Genomic DNA, 6589 nt, shown 5'->3' with positions numbered 1-6589 from the left:
CAAGAAAATAAGTGAACAATTCAGGGGCATAATTTATTCATGCAGCAATGCATGCTGGGAATCATGGATGAGTTTTATCCTGTGCTGGTACCCAGCATGCATTGCATCATGAACCTTTTGATTGTCACCATTCATATGCTGATTGTTGATTTCTCTCTTTGAGTGTTGTGGGGACTGCTGCCCGAAATACTTTTTAACTAAAACTAGTGGTTAAATCCATAAATACTGGTTATCTCACTACTTTTCAATCTTACTAAATTGAAGTGTCATTGACTCAAATATTTCAACACCAAATTAATATTTGATTATTATAGCAACACTTTAAGTCAGTCTAGTAGATCATGCCTGTTAGAAACAACCATAATCACTTGACTATCAAAATTAATACTGCTGTAACAGATGCATCATAAAGATACAAATACAGCAATAAAACAAAATGTAAAGTGTAAAAGTCAATGGTCAGGAGCCCAACTAAAGCAAACACTGATCTCCACAATGGTGACGCTAAACGAAACAGTAACATTATCATCTAAATCTCTTTAATTCTCAATAAGATCTTTTGATCTCTGTTCTCTGATCTGACAGAAATAAAGTCAGTCTGGTTAGTAATGTGTGAAGTTGGTGAAGCTGTTTGTTGATCGTTTAAATCTTCAGTTGATTTCATCTAAGGCTGTGGCTGAAGTCAGTTGTATTTCATGTGTTTGTCTTGTTATGTTTTTTTTTCTTCAGTGATTCAGGTGGACTATATTAGTTAACTCATATAGGGAATGGTGAATGAGGGTGTAGGGTGTGATTTGATACTGTTTCACTTTCTGGAAAATTATTAATATTACCCAGAATGCTTTTAATGAAAAACAGCATGTTACTGTCAAAATTTGGCAGTTTTTTACAGCGATTTTTAACAGTGTAGGTAACGTATGTAACCATGGTTCCCAGAGGGAAAGAGATGCTGCGTCTAGTGCCATACTACCGGCATCCCTGTGAGCGCTTCCCTAATTCTACCAGAAGTTGCTGATGATTCCACTGCATGTGCTTTTATAGTTTCTTGGTCGCTATGTCACCCAGTCTGTCACCCAGTCTGTCATCTGTTGGACTGATTACACAGGTGATTCAGAGCATGTTCACGCTGGAGGCATTCCCAAAGCATTTTGATGCAGCATCTCGTTCCCTTGAGGAACTATGCTTACATATTTAACCTAGAGATGTTTTTCTCCCAACTTTCTATATTCACATAATTGAATAACGATTGCTTATCCGTGTTCATTACATTCAAAAAAATTTTTTACAGTCAAGTCACAAGCAAGTCTTCAAGTCATATTCCAAGTCCTCAAAGAGTTAAAGTTAATGCAAAAATTAAGTGACTAATTAAATGATGATTCATTCATTAGTGATGAACGCCTGCTGTTGACTCCCAATTGCTGATCTTGTTGTTTTATTGGTTAAAATTATACCACCATCATGGGGATCAGTGTTTGCTTTTGTTTTTTGTTTTTGTTTTTGTTCATTTGTGCTTTGCTGACCCAAACTTTAAAGTAGCAGATGAGATTATGCTTTCTGTATATAACTCATGTTGAATGAGTTAATGAATGTTTTTTCTTTAATTTATTGACTGGCAATCAAGTACAAAAAAAAGTCCCATTAAACAAATATCACAGTACTGTTTCAGTATATATATATAAAAAACTCTAATTAATTAATTGATTAATTTCATTGGTTTAGATCAGGAGAAATGAATGTGAGTCAAAATGTGTTCATGCCCAGACATGTAACTATGTTGCTAAATCCCACGGCAGTTTTGTAGTGATCTCTGTGCTAATCTGGTCCGATTTGTGGATTTTTGTTAATACTGTGTGCGTACATCTTAAAAGTAGTTATATACTCTTTTGTGTATATATTGGTATATTTAGTTATATTGCAATTCTAAAAGTTTGTTTATTCCTTTAAGGTAGTCAATGCACACATAAGCTCGATCGCACATTCATTTCACATTCATTTCTCGCTAATGCTTATGGGTCAATCCCACATAGGCTGGTAGAAACCTCACTTGACCATCATCACGTTCCAGACAAGATCAAGAACCTCATACTGGATTATTACAATTCTTTGAGTTTGAACATCAGCATTTCATCGGATTGAGAAGGGTATTATCACTGAATGTACTATTTCTGTGATATTGTTTGCCTTGGAAATGAATATGCTGGTAAAGTCAGGAGAGGTGGAGTGCAGAGGCCCACTCACCAAGTCAGGTATACAGCATCCCCCCATCAAAGCATTCATGGGTGATTTGACAGTGACAAAAACATCGGTCCCGGGGTGCAGGTGGATCCTCCAAGGGCTCGAATATCTCATCAACTGGGCTTGGATGGAATTTAAGCCCACCAAGTCCAGGTCCCTGGTGATGAAGAAAGGGAAGGTAACAGGCCAGTTCCACTTCTCGCTTGGCTGCATGCTGATACCATCTGTTGGAGAAAAGCCAGTCAAGAGTCTGGGCAAGATCTACGACTGCACCCTGAAACATACTGCATCACTCCAGACAACCACTAAACAGTTGGGAATCTGGTTGATGGCTGTGGACAAGTCAGGTCTGCCAGGTAAATATAAAGCCTGGATCTACCAGCACGGCATCCTGCCCCAACTGCTTTGGCCACTGCTGGCCTATGACGTGCCAATTACCACCGTTGAATGCTTCGAGAGCAAAGTTAGCTGTTCCCTGCGGAAGTGGTTAGGCCTACCATGAAGCCTCAGTGATATCGCTTTGTACGGGAGGAATAACAAACTAAAACTGCCTTTCAGCAGTCTAAAGGAAGAGTTTATGGTAACCCGATCAAGAGAGGTGGTACTGTACAGAGACTCCAGTGACAACAAGGTCTCTTTGGCAGGCATAGAGGTCAGAACTGGCAAGAAGTGGAAGGCCCAAAAGGCAGTAGACCAGGCTGAGTCACGACTGTGACACAGTGAACTGGTGGGGGCAGTGGCATCTGGACGGGCAGGACTTGGGAGCAATCCAAGACCTCGCTTTAACAAGGCACAGGGAAAGGAAAGGCGACAGCTGATCCAAGATGATCCAAGATGAGGTCCGAGCTGGGGTGGAAGAAGCCCGCAGCAGTAGGTCAGCAGGGATGCGGCACTAGGGGGCATGGACCCGATGGGAGCAGGTGGCAGACCGGAAGATATCATGGACCGATTTGTGGAAGTCTGAGCCACATCGGATCAAATTCCTGGTTCAGTCTGTATATGATGCCCTCCCCAGTCCATCCAATCTCTTCTGCTGGGGCCAGAGAGGAGGTTTCCTGGAGCACATCTTGAGCTGCTGCCCAAAAACACTGGGAAATGGGTGCTAACGTTCATTGCAGAGATCATCAGTTCTGGGATTGCCTGCAGTAGACACCAGCAATCAGCAAGACAAAACATAACCTTTGTTAAAGCCAGGGAGAAGCCACATCAGCGCCTGAGTAAATCAGGGGGGCTGCTCTCAACAGCAAAGGACTGGCAGCTGAAGGTCGACCTAGGAAGACAGCTCAATTTCCCAGAAAACATTGCAGTGACCACGCTCAGGCCAGACATTGTCCTAGTGTCAGAAATAACAAGGCAAGTGGTCCTGCTGGAGTTGACTGTTCCCTTGGAAGACCGGATGGAGGAGGCTTTTGAGAGGAAGAGGGCCAAGTACGAGGCGCTTGCAGGCAAATGTCGAAGCAGGGGTGGAGGACCCGATGCAATCCCATCGACGTCTGATGTAGAGGATTCATCGGCCAGTCACTCATCAGGGCCCTCAAGATGCTTGAGGTGAAGGGACTGCACATCAGGAAAGCCATCAAGAACATCACGGATGCTGCCGAAAGGCATCAAGGTGGCTGTGGATCAAGCGGGGTGATCCGTGGATCACACAAGCTACTCAGACACATACTCTGATCAACCCTGGCTGGGTCGCCTAGGCGAGGGTGTATGATGTTGTGAGACCCGAAACACCCAATGAACCAAGGATACATCACTCATGATGTGTCTGAGTTGCACCAGAGGTGTATTTCAAGATTTATTTCAGCATAAAACACAATGAATTAGACTTTGAATGTTACTTCTTGAATATTATGTAATGTAATATTATGTGAGTTTATTTAAAGTTAATATGTGCATAAACTTGAGGTAAATGTATAGCTGCTGGATTTGTATAAATATGTCCTTATCTTTATGCTATTGCATTATTTTATTTTGTTCAGTAATGTTTCTGCCTTCATTGTATCTACTGTATATTCATTTTTTTTTTATTATTGTTCATTTATAGAACCAGACCCATACTGATGTATGAAGCAAAAGACAACAGCAAAGAATTGTGGACATCGACCAAGTGATTTATTGCTCTGCCTGAACAATCTGTAGCGGTTGTCACTTAGTTTAAGATCCAACCTCAACAACTTTCATACAGCGTTCAACACCATATATCATGACATACTCATAGATTGATTACAGAACTATACGGTTATTCAAGGTCAGGCTTAAAATGGTTTAGATCCCTCCTGTCTGAATGCTACCACTTTGTTTATTTAAATTGGGAGTCATCTCAATTATCACCAGTTAAGTATGGAGTGCCACAAGGATCTGTCCTAGGTCCTCCATACCATGCCATGCCAAACCTCTCACGGCAGGCATGCATTCAGACACAAAAATTTAATAATTACAACATTAAGGCATATAATTAAAGTCTATAATTAAAGTTTCACAGGCAACACAAAGGCTATGGTTTTTTGGCTAGGTTTAAAGGAAAAGAACACTTTTAGATAAACAAGGTAATCATTTTAAAGTTCTTAAAGTTCTTAATTAGTTATTATTGAATGCAGGATTGCTTGTAACATTTATATTTATAATTTTAGTAAGATTTAAATGCAAAAAAAGGAAAGGCAGTAGAGCTGACTGTTTCTGTAAATGATAAGTTTAAATTTAAAATGTTTGTGATAAAGTAAGAAAAGTAGTTTAAATGTTTTGTTTTAGCAACTTAATATATAAATCTTGAAGTAAATGCAAAAGTAAAAAGCATTGAATAATTGATGAAAGAAAATATTGTATTACTGTACTGTGTATAAAAAAAATCACAATGTTGAAAAAACAATTTAAGTAACAATTTTTGTATTTAAAATCAAAATAATGGCTATTGTGCAACAATTACACAATTTTAAAAACAAATATACAGTGCATGATCAAACATTTAGGTGATATATATATATATATATATATATATATATATATATATATATATATATTATTTTTTTTTAAATGCCTCCCTCCACCAACAATTTAGCTTTGTGGGACTCTGCATATCATGGATGTCCACTAAGACTTATGCTCTCCTATACTCACATAATAACCTCTCATTAGTGGCAGCATTAGTGAAAACGAAAGAGAAAAAGGTAGCTCTTTTGGAAAACAAAATATGAGGTGTGATGCTCAATTTGTCTGGACGTTGGCGCACAAAGCGTTGGTATCGATCCCTCTTTCAGAAGCAATCTTTGCACAAATCCAGCGCAGAACTGACGCCCGTTTGTGAGGCAATCAGGAGTAAAATGTTAGCACAGACATATAGGACTTTTCCGGGGGTTCCTTTGAAAATAAATGTAACCAGCGTGTCCTCAGTGGTCTATGGAAACTCTCTTTGGTGCTTCCCAACCTGTGACTCCAGCAGCTACAACAAGAAAACAGTAATGGTGGACAGCTGCTTCTCACTCATAATAGGGCAGAGAGCATCACAAATGGATGGGACTTTCCCGAGTATGACATCATAGTAGTGAGAAATCTGGAACTTAACCCTCTTGGCGCCACGGTCGAGTTTACTCGACAAGATGCAGCACTGAATAAAACAGCCAATTTTGTCAAATAGGGTGGCAAACCTCCCCTGCACCAGATAGCAGACATGTAATGCTTCATCTCTGACTCAAAAAAACATCATGCTTCTATACAAAATCTTCGAGCTAGAGCACATTGAATCAGTGTGAACAAAAGCGAAGCTAGTGTGAGAGTGAGCCATTTTATCAGAGCAATATTGTCAACGTCAGCGAGTATTGGCATTAGATAATTATTATTATCATCATTATTATCTAATGGCATCAATAAAGATTCAATAAACCCGCAATGAAGTGTTGGGACTTCTATTAGCGGACACTGATTCTGAAGGGAAATATCTGTATTCAGAAGATGACGGTGATGCTGAAAGTGAAAGTATAGCCCTACACCAAGCACAAACGGTGAATCCTTTGTCCAATGTAGATGGTCCTTTGCCAAATGTCAGAGGTGTGAACAATGTTTGCTGGTGTCAGAGTGTTCATCGCAAAATTAGCAGGCGTGTTATTGTTGTGGGGACGAGGCGGGAGATTTTTTACCGCACTAGACATGCATATTTGTCTTCTGACCGCATCTCTCAACAATCGGGGTGACAGTATTGTTACGAACCTCACTGTTAGTCTAGAGGTTAAATGACGTCGTAACAAAATGTAAATAAATAAAAAGTCTGACGGTCACATCAATCCCCTGATCCAGAAAAGCACAGACACTAAATTAAGCAAATAACTTAATTTATTAATAACAAGAGGAAGCAAATCTTCAG

At 39.7% G+C, this 6589-nt stretch overlaps 1 pseudogene; it reads left to right on the top strand.

Moving 5' to 3' along the window:
• Positions 1-925: 925 nt before the first annotated feature.
• On the top strand, positions 926-3932 carry LOC113115488 (uncharacterized; annotated as a pseudogene).
• The last annotated feature ends 2657 nt before the right edge of the window (positions 3933-6589 follow it).

The sequence above is a fragment of the Carassius auratus genome, chromosome 15 (genome assembly GCF_003368295.1).
Source record: "Carassius auratus strain Wakin chromosome 15, ASM336829v1, whole genome shotgun sequence".
NCBI classification, from domain to species: Eukaryota; Metazoa; Chordata; class Actinopteri; order Cypriniformes; family Cyprinidae; genus Carassius; species Carassius auratus.
The sequence above is the reverse complement of the archived record's forward strand: the minus strand, read 5'-3'. Positions and strand labels throughout refer to the sequence as shown.